Source organism: Lygodium microphyllum, chromosome 6, assembly GCF_053477565.2.
Source record: "Lygodium microphyllum isolate KBCC chromosome 6, Lygodium_microphyllum_v1.1.10, whole genome shotgun sequence".
Lineage (NCBI taxonomy): Eukaryota > Viridiplantae > Streptophyta > Polypodiopsida > Schizaeales > Lygodiaceae > Lygodium > Lygodium microphyllum.
Genome location: NC_141140.1, coordinates 140,968,542 through 140,985,452, shown reverse-complemented (window position 1 = coordinate 140,985,452; position 16,911 = coordinate 140,968,542).

Sequence of the window (16,911 nt, the reverse complement as noted above, 5' to 3'; positions counted from 1 at the left end):
TTTTTGAATTTCGTAAATCACTTTGGTAGGTCTTGCGGTCTCCACTGATCTTCTATTTACGGTTCCTTAAGCAACTTCTGTCGTTCTTCCCTTAACTGTCGATGTCTTAGGTGGACGGGTAGGTCCCCCTTGGTGCGTCTAGTCTTGAGAGGTCGAGATATCTCAGGAGCACTCTCTGAACTGACTTCCAACTCAGAATCGAACTCCCCATCTTCGCTAGAAGAGGGAGTCTCTCCTGGTGGTCGTAGCTCGGAAGGTGAGTTTGTTCTTAACAATGATGTGTCGCTTGATTGGGTTAGGCATGCCTGCTCATAGTCAATTGTGCCTATGTGCTCCAACCAGGTCAATCACAGTCCATGCACATAACTCCTCTCCCTTCCCTAAAGGCGTTTTGCTTGCGTGATCTGGAGTCAACTCATATTTATTCGATTACATATCCCGCAGTGTTATATTCTATAGTGTCTATTTTCCCTTCGCTCTCATCACTAAAGGAGTATCAATCTTCATATTCATCATCAGAGTTGTCTTCGTCCGATTGCTCCCCATTTTCCAAGTCGAGATATGTCTCTTTTGGTTGGTTGGGGACTAAAGCCCAATTGTACCTCAAGTTTAAATCGTGTGCATTGGACCATCGCCATTCAGGCTCGTCCAAAAGATCTTGGAGTGGCTTGAGATTAGTTGTTAGATTGCCAGCCAACTTGTCAATCAAATATCCTAGGATCTCCAGGAGCTCGCGTCTATTGTTCGGGACTTGGAATGTGATAGGGTTGGGTCTTCTACGTAGGCTTCCAACCATCATGCAGATTCTTGTCCTTGGTCTTGCCAATCGTCTTGATGGCTTGTTCATACTCCTCATTGTCCGAAAACGACAGGTCAATGGTAGCAAGAACATGCATCTAGTCTCGCTCGTCCTCAAGACATGGGACATACTTGGTTAAGGCCCCATAGGATTTTCTAATTTGGCCGTCACCCTTCAACATGGTGGAGATGGCATCTAGGTCAATCGACGTAGTCTTTGAGGTGTCCATCTCTACTCCTACAGCCTCTCTTCAATTGCCTAAGAAGATGAGACCGTTGCCCCAATCTTCTATGACTCTCGCGTTGCGTATCCAGGGCCGGCCTAGTAGGATGTCGTAGTCCACTCCCTTTCATGACTATAGAGTCAACAGAGAATTGGACTCCTGCTATCTTCATTGGCCAATTTTTTAACACGCCAAACGGTTTTACCTTCATTCCATTAGCCAATGTAACGTTGAACATAGCAGTCTCGACCGGTGGGTTACCTCAAGTTTGGAGCATCACATGGCTAAGCACACTAACTCTTGCTTCCATATCTACGATCCCCTTTCTTGTGACATCTCCAAGACCTAAGACTAGCAGGACTGCATGCATCTCTATGCCTTCCCAAAAGGCATTCACATGCAAGGACTTAGGTATGGAGCAACGTTAGGCTAGGTATTTGTGTTTTTGCATCGTGCTTGTGCAAGTCTACGACAATTCAAGCCATTGTTTTAGCTCTTGCCATAGCATTGGATGCTGTCTATGTCTCCTAAGCTTAGAGTGACAGGGGTGGTCACCAAGGTATTAAGAAGGTTGCTAGCTGCTTGCCTCTCTCTTGACCCTATAGTGTCTAGCCAATGGCCTTGACTAATTTTTTGGCTCGTAGAATTTAGACTTTGACTAAGTGGCACTGCTTGTCGTGCACTCGCATCCCTTGATTTTAGTCATGGGGGTGGAACTGGTGTGCTTATACCTGAGAAATCATCGATCTTATCTTCTAGTATGGGATCAATGTCTTTGAGATGCCCTTGGGCTTCTTTCACCCACTCCTTCACCTTCTCGATGGCTTTGAGCTAGCGCTTCGGGTTGAGGTACTCCTCGACACTAGCACTTCCCATCGTAGCCATCTTCGGAGCTAACATTTCTACCTCTGTGGTAGTGACCTTCTATCTAGCAGGCAATGTCATGGCACTTTCGATTTTGAGTGTGATCTTAGCGTTTTGTCTCTTCTTCCTTCGTTTCCAACTCTTCTTTTCGATTGAGGTTGCATCGAGATTGTTAGGCCCTTGCAATGATATGCTAGCCTGCTTTGTTTGTGTGTGGGTCATGACAGTCAATGGGATGGATATGGCCTCCCCATCAAGCGTTTTGACACCAAACAACCCCAATGGGACCAATGGCTTGTTTGCCAAACTAGAGGATGACTTCCTTCTAGGGAAATCAACAAAGAAATGAGTGATTCCACACTCAACACATCTTAGGTCAATCTTTTCTCTATTAGCTTGCTCCCTCTCGGGGCAGCACGAAGAAGCATGTCTTGGGTGACCGCAAGTCGGCTCTTGCATTTGCCCTCCTAGGCCTCTACCTAACGCCATCACTGGTACCGGTCGGTAATCCATAAGGACTGCATTACCTTCTTCATCATACAATACATAAGGGTTTACGTAAGGCTCATTCCCATTCGGCTCCTCCGCGTAGTGGATTGGAGTATCACTCAGTGGATGGGTTACATAGGGCCCATGTGGTTTAGGGATACTTGTAGGGTTTATCTCCGTCCGAGGGATGGTTGGCTTAGCGTCATTAGGTGCCAGGAGGGCCAATGGGGATCCCCTTCTAAAGAAGTTTGGTGGCCCATTCGAAAGGTAGGGTTGACCGTAAGGCTGTGAATATGGGAGTCTCCGAGGTAGTTGACAGTGCATGGCGTCATGGCCAAACCTACCATAATTAGCACAAGGTTGTGACCTAGGGTCGTGACACTCGACTAGCAGGTGGTTTCCGCCACAATGCATGCATTGGACATGTGGGCTCATTGGTCATCTCATCATCTCCTGCAGTTTGGCTGTGTCCATCTTAATCTTTGCTAGCTCTTGTCCTGAAATCAGTGCCCTTCCCTTTATCCTAAGCACTTGGGTCTGGTCTCTCACTTCGGCATTGAGGCCCTCTCAAAATTCCTAGCATTGAATTCTTCTCAATTTGAGCTTCTGGAGCTTCTCTCCTTGAGTTGGTCATCCACTCTAATAGCTTCTTCAAAGACCCTTGCTAGTGCATCGCTACAAGCTCGAGTTGTCGGCCAAGGCTTTGTAGAGCTCTTCACTTTGTATTCCGTTAAGACACCACTCTTTCGGTTGGTCTCTTGCCCATAGGGATTCTCTTGAAGAGGCTTCTTACATGGGTCACGTAATCTCGAATGTCCTCTTTTTCTCTCTACTTGACGGTCATAAGTCGCACTAGCAGGTTATCAGAGTACCTAGGTTCGAAGAATCTCTTAATGAAGAGTTTTTTTAGGTCATTGAAATTGGCTCGCTCCATAGCATCCAAACTCTTATACCAGGTCCGGTCCTTGTTACGTAAGCACAATCCAAAAGCTTGGGAGCATTGAGTAGGATCAATGAGGCCGTTGGCCTTGCAAACCTGCTCAAACTGCTCCACAAAGCTATACGGGTCGTTGTTTGCTTGGTATTTGTCTAGGTGCTTCGCTACCACAGGAAATTCCAATTAGCTCTTAAAGCCTTGGTTGACTCCCAACCCTGCTAAGAGCGATGTTGCTAATGTTGCAATGATGTACTCTACTACTCTGTTATCTAGTAGCTGCTTCGTTAGAAGCTCACTCACCGTGAGGTCTCCTTCTATCGCTCTCTCGCTCTCTGACCGATTTCTGCTTACTAGGGCTAGCACTCTTTGGATCTCTCGCATTTCCATGCTCTGGCGTAAGCTCCTAGTCTACTGATCCTAGTTGTACACGACCATGCCTTGCAGAGCCTTATGTGCTACCTTCCTCTCCTCCTCAAGATCTGCTATGATGTCCTCTACAAGTCTGCCATAGTGTTCTAGCCGAGTTTGCGCATCATATTTTCTCACTAATTGTTGGATAGCCTCAGAAAAATCTCCTAGGTCAAGTACTTCGTTGCTTCCACGGCCTGAGCTGCCCTCTTCCATGTCCAAGAGTTCATGTTCTGCCAAGTTGTCAATCATGTTGATGAGGTCGGGTAGATCCACTTCCCAGATAGTGTTGGTCCTTGCTACGTCCGACTTTTCAGTTGTGTTCTTTGCTTGGTCCTACTATTAGGGATTCGATCACCCGTCTATATCTTGGAATTTTCTCTTACTGGTGGATTCCTTCAAGTTTTTAATGTCTAAGTGAGTTTCTTGTTTAATTACAACCAATCCTCAACTTACCCTCATTTTGTGCATGTGCGTGTGTGTGTATTCTTTCCTGTGCACTATGCGCAATCAGGCTTTTAGCTCTTCTTAAATGTGTTTCTAGTGTTGGAAATCAGAGTGAGTGAGAAAACAAAGTGTCTGAGCAGCTCTCGTACTCTCTTTTATGGGTTTGGCATGATAGGCTTGTATGTTTGATTTCTGGATGTCCTCGTCGGCTTATAGGGCTTTTCGCTATACTATGTTGTTCAGCTTGTTCAGGGTGAATTTGGAGTCTTACAACTAGCCCACAATACCAAACATGTCAAGTTTGTGGAAATGTGATGTTGCATGATTCCTGGCTGTTCGGTCACGATTTCTACGCCTGTAACTGTCTGTAAGGCATTCGATGGGTTCTTCCGGTGCAGGTCACACTCTTTGTTGGTCCAGGTTTGTCAAATTTCTAGATTTTCTCTCTCAGGCTGTGTCCGATTTTGAAAATCAAACATCTGATTTACCAATGTCTGATTCTCAAAATCGGGCAGGGTTGTCAAGTCCTATTGTCACAATCAAACAAGGTGTGCCCGATCGGACAGTGTGGGTTGGTCCGATTTGACTATGTCCAATTCCCGGAACCGAATCGGACAAGTTCATTAGGTCCAATTTGGATAGGTGTCCAATCGGACAAGTTGATTAGGTCTGATTCCGTGGTCCGATTGTCAAGATCGGATGAGTCGAGTGTCCAATTGGATGAGGTGGTGTGTCCGATTTCCTCTCGTTCAATTCTCGGAATCAGATGGGAGTGGATTATCTGAGCGATGACATGGTGGGCTCAATCCTAAGTGTTTGATTTTTGGAATCAAACAAGGTCTTTGGTTCGAGTGTCTGATTCCGTAGAATCGGACGTCCAATTCTGGGAATCGAACACTGGAAAGAGCATTTGATTCTGCCGGTCGAAACACACGTCGACTACAATTTGTTAAAAATCTCCCTACTCAAGCTCCTATCATCTACAAGACCTTCCAAAATTCAAGCAAGGGTGCATGCCAAGGGTCTCATGTACCTGAATCTTGCAGAAAACTTCGACACACTCCAATCAATCTGATGTGGACTGGTGGCCTGCAAGCCCTCTCTCTCTCTCTCTCTCTCTCTCCCTCTATCTCTCTCTCTCTCTCTCAGCTAAAACTACAAATGAGGCTTTCCCTTGCCTCCCAGGGCCTTAAATCCTTGATGAGCATAGCCTTAGTCTTCCCGATCACTCCCCTTGAGAGTCCGACGACACATTTAAGCACTCCTTTTTTCCATTTTTCCCTGTTTGTGCCCTATTTAGGCCTAGTTTACAGCACTGAACCTTGAGCTTTCCACACTGATTTCTTGATCCTATCCTATTCTAAATGCAACAAAAATCAAAAGTAAAGTACTAAAATGATTTCTCCTACTTAACTAATCACCAAAAAGCAAAAATACTTACTTGTAGTGCAGATTAAAAACCCAAAACCTCCTATCTATATCTTAAGCTCCAGTTCGGGGATGAAACCCTTACTTCGACGCTCGATTTAAGCACGCAAGTGCTCAAGCTTGAATCCGTTGGTCCCAGCAATGGAATCAAAATGTTGGGAGCTCACGCTCAACCGCCAAGACCCATGGACCGCCTATTGTTCAAGTGTTTCAAGCTAACACTAATCATGATAGCATCAATTGTTGCTGAAAACTATATTTAGCCATACCAAACTCATCACTAGCATGCGTGTTCCAAGGAAAATGGAAGTCTTTTCTACATTTAGTCTGATCGACCATTGAGTGGGAAGAGACATCTATTTTGGTGTACTTTGTTTACATTACGAGCTTGCTTTGCACAACCATATGCTATGATTAAGTTTGGGTCTAGACTAGGATAATGTTATTGCTTTACTTATGCATTACATCATGATATTGGCTTGTGTGAATTTATATGAGGGCTTTCCATTTTGTACCTTGGTTAGGAGCATCCATTTATCAAGGCTGTTAAGAGGGGAGTGCTATTAATCTCATTTTTCAGGAGTTCAGAGATGAAAATGTTGGACTTTGTAAAGATGAGCACAATCAAGCTTTGTGGTGATGTGTGGTATGGCAGCCTCCCTTGCCACTTGTTAATCTATATATGGTGGTTGTTTGGCTGTTACCATCTAGGTCCTTTCGACCATAGCTCATTGTGCCCAAGGTTGTCTTATTTCTTTATATAATCATTCCTTCCAAGTGTTGCATGTCCAAGTTCTATATTATATTAAAAATGTATTCAAGGCTAATAGATGCTTTGTGAGTTGAGATTAAAATAGAAAACATGAAGGGACTGTGCAAAGTCAAAGCTAAGACATCACTGTTTAGCAAAGGCACTCATCTTCGATGGCCTCTTTATTAAGGATGGATGTTTTGTCACTAGGTGGTGATACTTTTTGCAGTTGCTTTCCTTATTTACTTATATAAATATTTTATTTTCCTTTTCTTTAGTTGCTATTATTTTGTACCCCCAGAGTTTTCTTGGATTAAGCTGGGATCTTTGCATGGCCAGAAGAGGCAGCCGTTGGGACAAATTGGACTAATGGTTTGTCTAAGCCTTAAGACAGGTTCCATATTTAATGGGCACTGAAGAATAGAATGCCAATGGTTTGGGACTGTGTGCTTAGCCACACTAGAGATGGTGCAAGACAATGAGCTTGGCCAAGACAAAAGATGCACATGTGAGAATGCTCACGGAATAAAAGTCACTGTAATTGAGCCACAATACACTTTTTGATGTGGTTGCAATGATAAAAGTTGCTCAGAACAACTTGAAGAATGCAGGGGTTACCATCCCTAAAATTCAGGGAGTTACTATTTTTGGACCCCATAATCTGTTCATGTCATTATTTTCATTTTTGCACGATGATTAATTCTCTAGTTTGTGCCGAGGTCAAATTTTGCATCGATTATGGAGAATTTTAGACTGGAAGGTTTAAATGGGAAAATTGTTACATGTATGCCATGTGGCACAAATTTCACAGAGAGAGAGAGAGAGAGAGAGAGAGAGAGAGAGAGAGAGAGAGAGAGAGAGAGAGAGAGCATTTTTTAAAAAAACGTAATAGGCATGAGGGGCAAATCTGAAAATGAAGTTTTGAGGAGCTGAGGGCAGATTGCTACAAGTTCATCAGCTATGGAGAGTACTTCTTCGTCTCTGACTCATGTATGAAGGTAGAGCTTGCTCCCTCTGGTCAACTCTCTCTCTATTCTCAGAGGAAATGCTCTACATGATGGGATGATTCCATTGAAGGTACAGTTCTATGTTTTCTTTGCACTTTTGCTGAGGCAAGAGCCTCACTATCCAAGTTTAGGAGTAGCTATTGGCTTCTCCAATGTAGGAACTAAAGAAAGTGATAACCATGCCACACAGAAACATGGTTTTTCAGCTCTGATTTAGTGTTGTTTCTGGGACTGTTTTACTATTGGAATGATGCCATGGTAAAAGGGATGTTATTCTAGATATGCTGGATAGTAAGAACAGTGAATACAGAGTTCTACAGACTGCAATTCTACACATGAATTATTAAGTTATGGTCATAGAAAATGCTTTTCTAAAAGGGATGTTGTTCTGGTCATGTTGTACTATCCTTATGTAGTTGGGATTTACTCAGACAAGATGAAAACCAACTGTTCATAGGTTATGTATTTTGAAACATTTAATTTTTTGTAACTTTTCATCTTTTAATTGATAAAGAAATACCGAGAGGGGCGCCGATCTTCGAGGCCAATGAGCGAGGGAGTGAGGTCTCTGTTTGTGCGTGTGTGTGAAAAGACATTGTTAATTGAAGAACTGCCACTTTATGTAAGTCATAGACCGGATTCATGCTACTTCTCACATAGCCGATGCGCTCTCGCTCTCTACAAGTGTAGTGAGCTTACCTTGATGCCCGATTGAGTTGCCGTCTCTCTCAAGCACTCTAGTAGCTCCATGATCAAGAGAAGAAAAGAGAAGAGAAATAGAGGAGATGAGATGGTGGAGAGCTTCACCTCCTTGATCCCTCACCCTCACACACTCAATCCCTCACACTTTCACACTCCCTCTCTCAAGCATACCTAAGCAAGCAAAGAGAAGAGAAGAAGAAGAGTCTCTTGTTGCCACACACCAAAAGAATGAGCTCTCATTCACTTTTTGAACTTTATATACATGCCCTAAAATCCCATGGGCACCCATCCCCTTTTTTACATAACCGGCCATTGTGGCAATGTCTTTTTCCCATTCCCTTCTACTTGGCTTATTTCTTTAGTTTATGCATGTATACCCTTTTACAATTTGCACAACAAGGAGCCTGGCACTCTTTTTCAAAAATTTCGAGGCGCCTTCACTTAAAAATATGATTTTGCCTTTAGCTTGATTTTAGAGGCCATCCTTGCGCCTTTGCTTGTTCTCCATTGTTCTCCATCCAATTTCTTCCGTTGCCTCTGTATTTTACTTCTTTTTCTTCCGTCGTCTTGAGTTGGGGTTAACAACTCCCATTTCATCTATGGAATGTCTAAGGATTGTAGTTCCCTAGGCATCTTCATTCTTTCACCCTTAACCCTTTGACAAGTTTGTCATTGGGTTACATATTGTAGAACATTTGCTTTTAGTCCTAGCTAGTGATAGCTTTTGCAAAATGCATTTGAGTCCTAGCATAACCTAGATGTCCAACAATCTCATTGTCATGAGCCTCACATAATATTTTGGCCTTAAATAAGTCTTTTGGAGTGGAGAAAACACAACTCTCAAGAGTAGGAAGGCCTATTAAGATGTTGGAGATCAAGAAGCTGCAAAGGAGGGCTTGGAGAGCAAGGGGATCAAGAGACATGCTACAAAGTAGGGTTGGGAGAGAAGGAAGATGAAGGGACAAATGGGAAAAGGTGATCGACATGTTGAATCATATGAAAAAATTGAATGAAGAGCTCAAATATATATCACCCTACCTCCCACATGTGGTTATATGTCAGCATGATTACCACATGGCATTGATCTATTATGCAGTACAATTGAGGTGGTATGTACCATACCCTCCATGGTTCCACATGTGTAAGGAGCCGATTTTTTCACCTTATCGTTTGCCACATGGCACTCATGCCATGATTTACAGGCAATCATTTGCAGTTGATTGTTTGTCACTGGGTTTCCATGTGGCACCCACTTGTTTGGAAGTGGAGTCATGGGCATATGTGGCATGCTCTTCGTGGTGCCAAATTTTTGCATGTTTCATCTAGACTTATGAGTACATTTATTTGAATTGTTGATTGGCATTGTCATTACCTTAGCAATATTTGCCATTGTGATCGACACATTGTAGCTTGAAATGACATTTTTTAGTTGAAACCATGGCTAAGAAAGAAGAAAAGGACAAATACTTAAGATTCAAGAATGTGAAGTTGTTGGATGATTTGGATGCATGTGATGCGTTGCAATGTTTTTCATGTGAAAATGTCTTGGATGCATTTGAAATAGAGATATGATATGTTATATTAGAAAGGGAAAATGAACTTGACATATTGAAAGAAGAATTGGATTCAAAGATGCAAGAAGTTAAAGTAGTTGATGTTGTGATTTAAAGAATAAAAATTTCAGATGTTTACAAGTGTATGTGTGTGTGCATTTAGTGTGTCTATTTCTATTTGTGTGGTCTTATAAGTGTATGTGTCCCCTCTCTCTCTCATCTCCTTTCTTTTTTTCTCAGAGTCCCTTTGTCTCTTCTCTTTTCTCACCTCATATATGTACATGTTATGTACACGTGTGTGCATGTCAATGTATATGTTTGTATGCATGCATGTATGTGTTTGCATGCTTTATAAGTTTATATCCATTCCCTCTCCTCTCTTTTCTCTTTCATAGTTCTCTCTCTCTTTCTCATTGATTTTTCCAATCTCCCTCCCTCTCTCTATCTCTCTCCATTTTTCTCTCGCTCATATGTTTACATGTGTACTGAAATATGTGCATATGTGCATACATGTGTGCATGTTTATATAGTATATGTACATTTGTGGGTGTTTTTAGAATATGCACATATTACATGCAAGTGTTTAACCATTAAAATGCCATTTCATCAAGAAAATTCATCTCTTTTTTTATAGTTTATATGCATTTGTTGGTATTTTTAGAGTATCACACATTGCGTGCACATGTTCAAGCATTAAAATATCATTTCATGTCACATCTTCAATTAGAAAAGAAATTCATCGCTTTAGAATGGAGAGAGAGAGAGAGAGAGAGAGAGAGAGAGAGAGAGAGAGAGAGAGAGAGAGAGAGAGAGAGAGAGAGAGAGAGAGAGAGAGAGACTTTTCAAAGGCTCACATTTTCTCTTTTCATAATCATATCACCCTTCAAAAGAAAACCCCTCTTTATTTCTTGTATACCCAATTAAAAAGAGAGAGAGACAAAAATACTCACATTTTCTCTTTTCATTATTAAATCACCCTTCATAAAATCCCATATTTATTTCTTGAATACCAAACCTCTCATCCTTGTGTCATATAGACTAAGGGGCTTTCTCCTTGTTTTAAGAGTCACCCAAATAAAATTTAAAATAGTGAACTAGGTGCTCCACACCTAGATTCCATACTAGGATGTAAGGAATTGCATTTTTATCCTTCTAGGCGCTCCACACCAAAATTCTTCCAATGTTCTCGTAATGCTTCACATTGAGGTTTAAAGGAATGTCTTTTTAATCCTTCTTTGACTTTTTATGCAACATCACACATGATGTGGCTTGCCTATAATCAATGTTGCTTCCATAATAATTTTTATGCGAGTGGTTGGAATGACACTCTTTGAAGGTTAAGGGAGTGTGTAAGGACCAACTATTTATTCGTTAGAAGGCTATAGGAATGCATGTAGGTTCTCTCGCTACTTTGCACTAGTTCTAGGCCAATGCTTCACACCAATATAAATATTAAAGTATATGCAATACATAAGAAAGAAAACATTGAATTTGAGAGAGAGAGAGAGAGAGAGAGAGAGAGAGAGAGAGAGTGTGTGTGTGTGTGTGTGTGTGTGTACACGCACGCATATACATGGATACACACCCCTCATAAACATTATTAACATGAATAATTAACTACATTATTTTTATTACATTAATAATAATACTAATATAATTAAAATTATATATATTATATATTATTGTTACATATTATGATTATTATTATTATTATTAACATGTATGTGTATATATAAAAATGTCAACATATGCCTGTTAATAACACTATATATAAGATTATAATAAAGATTTGTATGATAGACAACTAAATTTAGATACAAAAGAAGAGTACCTAAAAAATGTGAAAAAATGGTGTGTTGATTAGAAAGGTCATTGAACATAAATAAAAGCAAGAATATGTAACTAAAAATGACTTCCTTATATTGATCGACGTTTTGATGTGAATCCTAAAGAATATTTGTATGCACAAATGTGGATAATAGAAAAACAAATGCAAAGACAAAAGAATAGATGCTGTCTCAAAGGAAGAATGCATGTAATAGAAAATGGGATCCACATTGTCGAAAATCTAGTCAATGGGATACCTAGGCTTCAAACTCGAGAACCATGAGATGTGATTAGTGTTGCATGAAGGACGACATTATTATCACCAATATTGAAGATTGTGTTCCTACAAAATGTGGAGAGTGTGGACATAGGCATTTCAATGTAACAAAGAGAAACTATGTTTTTCATGGTGAGAACTTGGTCACATTGCCATCAAATGCTACAAAAGGAGGTGTACATGCTCCTCATCGATGGGAAGCTTTCCAATTCGCACATAGATCTTATCATCAAAGAAAAAGAATCGACTAGACTTTTTAAAGTCAACAATGCATACGAATTAAGATCACCTATGACTCCCTTTAAGACATTGGAGATACTGCCTACCATATGAAAAGTACTCTTTGAGAGCAAAGGTTGACATGGGCTAGTCTAGAAGCCCAATGGAACAAACAAAAGACTTGTTTACACCAAGTTTGGGGTGTAAAACAAGAGATTGGATTGGTTCAACATCCCAAAAGCAAGTTGAGGCAGCATGCTTTAAATGGGGGGATTTAAAAAAGCAAGTCCTCCTATTTGGAGTTTTTTCACAAAATTTTCCAAAACTTGGGAGTTTTTCAATGTACTTGCCAAAACTTGGAGTTTTTTCACAAAATTTGCAACTTTATGAGGGATAATCTTGTTACCCATATTGAAAATTTGTGTTAAACAAGCTATTCAAGGGACCATTTTTTCCAAACTCTCAAAATATCGCGAAGAGAGAAAAATGAACAAAATTGGGTTTCTACCACACATATCAAAAAGTACCCTTATCAATCAAACTAATCTCTAAAATAATGAGTCAATCTAAACAAAACACAAAAAGAACTCAATATAAGAAAAGATAATTATTTCTCTTGCAATTATTTAGGCAAATTATGAAAGCTACATATATAACTATTATATAGTATCAATATGTGGACTTAGGTCAATATCTTCCTCATCTTCTTCACTAAACACTCCAAAGCTTCTCATATATGCAATGGTTGTAGGGAGCTTTAACTCTAACATATCTAGAAGGGATTTAGACAACCCGATGAGGGGAATTAAAACGAAGTGATCAACAAGCTTTATGGAACAAATTAAAATAGAGATTACCTTGAGAAAAAAATTATCACAACTAGCAAAAATGAACTTGGAGCATCAAAACTAAGAAAAATGAAATTTCTTTGCACACAAAACAAGCATGATTTATAACGAGATCCATCATCTACAGATAGGTAGCCCCCTCAGTGAATACCAAGCTTTATGGATGTATTCTTCATAGCAAAAGTCAAACAATAAATTTGCATACTTTTCATAATAGGAGCAGAGGAGCAAAATCTAGATTATGTTGAAAAAAAATGGCTCAAGCAACAAAAATGAAGTTGGAGCATCAAAATCAGGGAAAATGAAATTACTTTGCATACTAAATGAGCATAGTTTATAAAAAGATCCCTAATCTATAAATAGACTACCCCCTCAATGAATAAAAAAAGCATGATTAATAATTCCACTTTTAGATCCTCATCCAATTATGTCCACAAATGGACAATTGGTCCATGATTAATAATGTCTACTTTTACTAGAGTTCTCATTATGCTCTAAGAAGACCAAATATGTAGTCCCTTCACATCATGTATCCAAAATGAACGTCCACCTCCACTTTTTCATATGCCCTTTCAATCTTCCATTCACTAGTGCATAGTCCCCATCTCATTGAAGAATAGCCAAAATAAAACTCTCAAGTCTTTGATTTGCATTTTATGCGTTGGGGAAGGGCAAGCATAGAATTTAAATTAGTTTGCTTAAGGGAAGGTTGATGCATCATCATATGTTGATTTTTGTCCATCCCAAGCACACAAATACATACATAATACATGTGCTTGCAAGCCAGGAAGGGTTTACTTTTCAATTCTCTCTTTTGAAAGTCAGGACACGTGCAGAAGGGCTCAGGATTGGCATGCACCTCATACAAATGCTCTAATATAACATAAAATATGACTTTCTTATTTGCCACCACTACTTTCTCTTCCATGAAAACTACATCCAATGCCTCAACCAATGCAATTTTTCTTTATGCATCCTTAGAAATACCATATCTCCATTTTTTGCTTCGCTTGCCACTTGAAGAGGTAAGTGATCCTGTCCCATGGGTTGTAGTATTTTTGGGGATAAGTGGAATGCCATCATGCTTGAATGCAAAACCTCCTTTTATAAGAATTGAAATATTCTCTGCAAGAGCATTGGTGCCCTTGTCAATAGACCAAATCCTTGATCACAAGGGCGCATGCTTAACTTGTTTATCAACATCCCATGTATGCTCCACATCATGACTACAAAACCAGAACCATTGTGTAATAGGCTTACCTTGAAATTCCCTCTCTGACCAAAATGAAGGGCATAGTAACCTATCACATTGCAACACTACTTTCTATTTATAATACCAAAACATTTTCATTTGCAATGAGCGGGGATGGCCCACAAACTTCTATGCATTTCCTTCTCTGAGACAATATTAGTTGGGAGATCCATTTCAATTAGCACTGCATGCACCTCATGGTCCAAGCCTACTTCTGTAGCTTTGTCATTTCTATTTTGAAAATTTATCTTGCGTGGTCATCCTTTTTGTTTTCTATCCCTTGACTCCATTACATAGCCAGGTTCATGAGAGCTACAACCATCCAGAGCTCTTCTTTTCCTTTGAACTGTTTCTTTGTTCCCAGAAATGAAAGGCTCTCCATACATGGGGGTGCCAAGAACTGTTCCTTGAACTGTTCGAGCTATGAACACAAGTGAAGGGGTGTTTCTTGCAGCCACCCTATTAATAAGAGCATCCATGTTGAGACCACTTCCAGAGTATCTTCCGGTTGTGAAGGTCAGTTACCTTGAACATTAAATATATGAGTTGATCAAGTCAGTGACATATGCACCATACAAACTAATTTTCTTCTTTCCATCCTAATGTTCTCATACTTGGGTATTCCCACCCCAATGATATTAGTACATCTGCATGTAACAAATAGAAACAAATAAAAACATTTACATGTACAGTACTACCCCAATGGTCTATCCTATTATCCCACCATTTGATCCATCTCTTCAATGCTACAGTACTATCTCTAGGTAGTCCTACTTGGTGCCACCAATTTTGTATAGATGTGGCATTCCTCTTGCCCTCTTTAATGGATTTTGAAAGGCGCCACCTCTCTCACATAAATTCAAGTGATGCTTCAAAGGTTTGAAGGCATGTATTTTGCTATGTGCTTTTGTAAGATTTGTTCTCAATGAACCAAACACGATTGCTCTCTTCCTTCCAACACATTCTCAAGTCCCCTATTAAAAATAGTGCAGATCACGATCCAATTTGCACCTGCTTCATCCGTCATAAAACCTGCAAAGTCTGTAAGAGGGTGTCCACACTCAAGCATCACATTATTAAGGCATCTCCAAAAGAGAATTTGTGTTTATGTATCCTCTTCCTTTGTATCACAAACAGCAATCACCATGATCCCCTTCAAGCTGCAATAAAAAATACAGTGATTAGCAACTTAAATATGTCAATGAAAATTGATAACAAGCAAGGTTATCGAATGAACCATGGATCAGACACAAAACAAGACATTATTGCCCAGTCATCTATTCTATGTGTAAAGTCAAAGTGAACCCAAGACTTGCAAAGGTCTCCATTTCCTGAGAGTCGCATTCGATTTACCAATTCTACTCTAGAGCCGATTCCTTTAGTAGACATCTTGAAAATGTAACTTTTTTCACCCACCCCTCCTTGCCTTGGAAATCTACTGCCATGAAAAAAAGGAAACATGCATCTTTTTTTCAACTCCAAAATGTTATCAAAGCCATCTCCAACAACACACGTTTCTCTTTTTTTCTGGCATGTCACAATACTATTGAACTTGCAACCTCAACAAAAGGAAGTTTGTTAAACCAATAGCAATGCTACAAACCATAGTTTGCAGACTTGAATAACCAAAACTAATCTCTGATTTTGAACCAATGGCATCAACTCCTCCAAAAAGTTTATAAGCTCTTGTTCTCCCTCCACCTTTGAACCATTAGTTGTCAATGATTCAATGATAATTTATTTTGCTACAATCATTTGAATCTTCCTAGCACCATAGTGTCAATTCACTTGCAAAACCAAGTGAACTAGAGATCTAATTTTTTTTGCTTGCAGCCATCGAAGTCCATGGTTGCACATTGTGTGTGTGAGTCCCTACATGAAGTATCAATCTCTCCATGCTTGTGTCCTTTAGCAAAATGCAATAAACTTTGCAATTACAAGCTACATAACAAGTGACAAGTGATTGAATGTTTTTCTTCACTTGCAAGTAGCCCCTTGCTCACTATGTTGTTGAGGTAACCATGAAAATACATTTTATTATGTTGATTGTTGCTCTCGTAGTAAGGACAATTGACTCGATGACATTGCAAATCTCCAAGGCAATGGCTAATTCTTGAAGTAGCATCATGGAAGATATTAGTTGGATGGGGCCTTGTCCAAACATGACCATAATATTGTTGTTGCATCCCATCCATATTTGAAGATGTGCCATATGTAGGCAGAAGAACGAAAGCAACAAAACCATTGTACTCTCTTCGAATCTCACTAACAAAAAAATGGCATGCACTCATCTGCAATAAAGCCTTCAACTTCTTTCCTTTGGGGCTATTAGCAATCCAAGGTAAAATATCTTTCTTTATTGGTGGAAATGAATGAGAACTGTCAAGTCCATCATCCAACTCTAAGTCAATAGGACTTTGGGACTTGCACAACACTTTGGAAAAGTGCTTAGAGGAGCTCGTGCCATTGGATTGAAGCTCCATCGCGCATGGACTCTCATGTGTGAGGGTGGATATAGACACCCTGATACTCGAGAGGAGGTAAGTGTGTTGAAGACAAGCCTGTAACTTTTTAAAATAAAAGTTTAAGTAGCTAACAAGATGATTGTGTATTGCTAGGTCATGGACATTACTATTGGCTTGTTTTATTGAGGGATGTGTGTCCCTTCATATGATAGAGAGGCTGGCAAGAGGGTTAGCCCATACAGGTTTCCTCCCTCTAATAGCTTCCTCTTCGAGAGAGACCTCCAAGGCACATCATTTGAGCACACTTATGTGGATGGTGTAGAGGTTCGAGGGGGTGTAGAAAGATCACTAGCTTTTTATATGTGCATTATACACTCTTAGACTGGTTTATACTTTGTATTGAGATACGTCATGC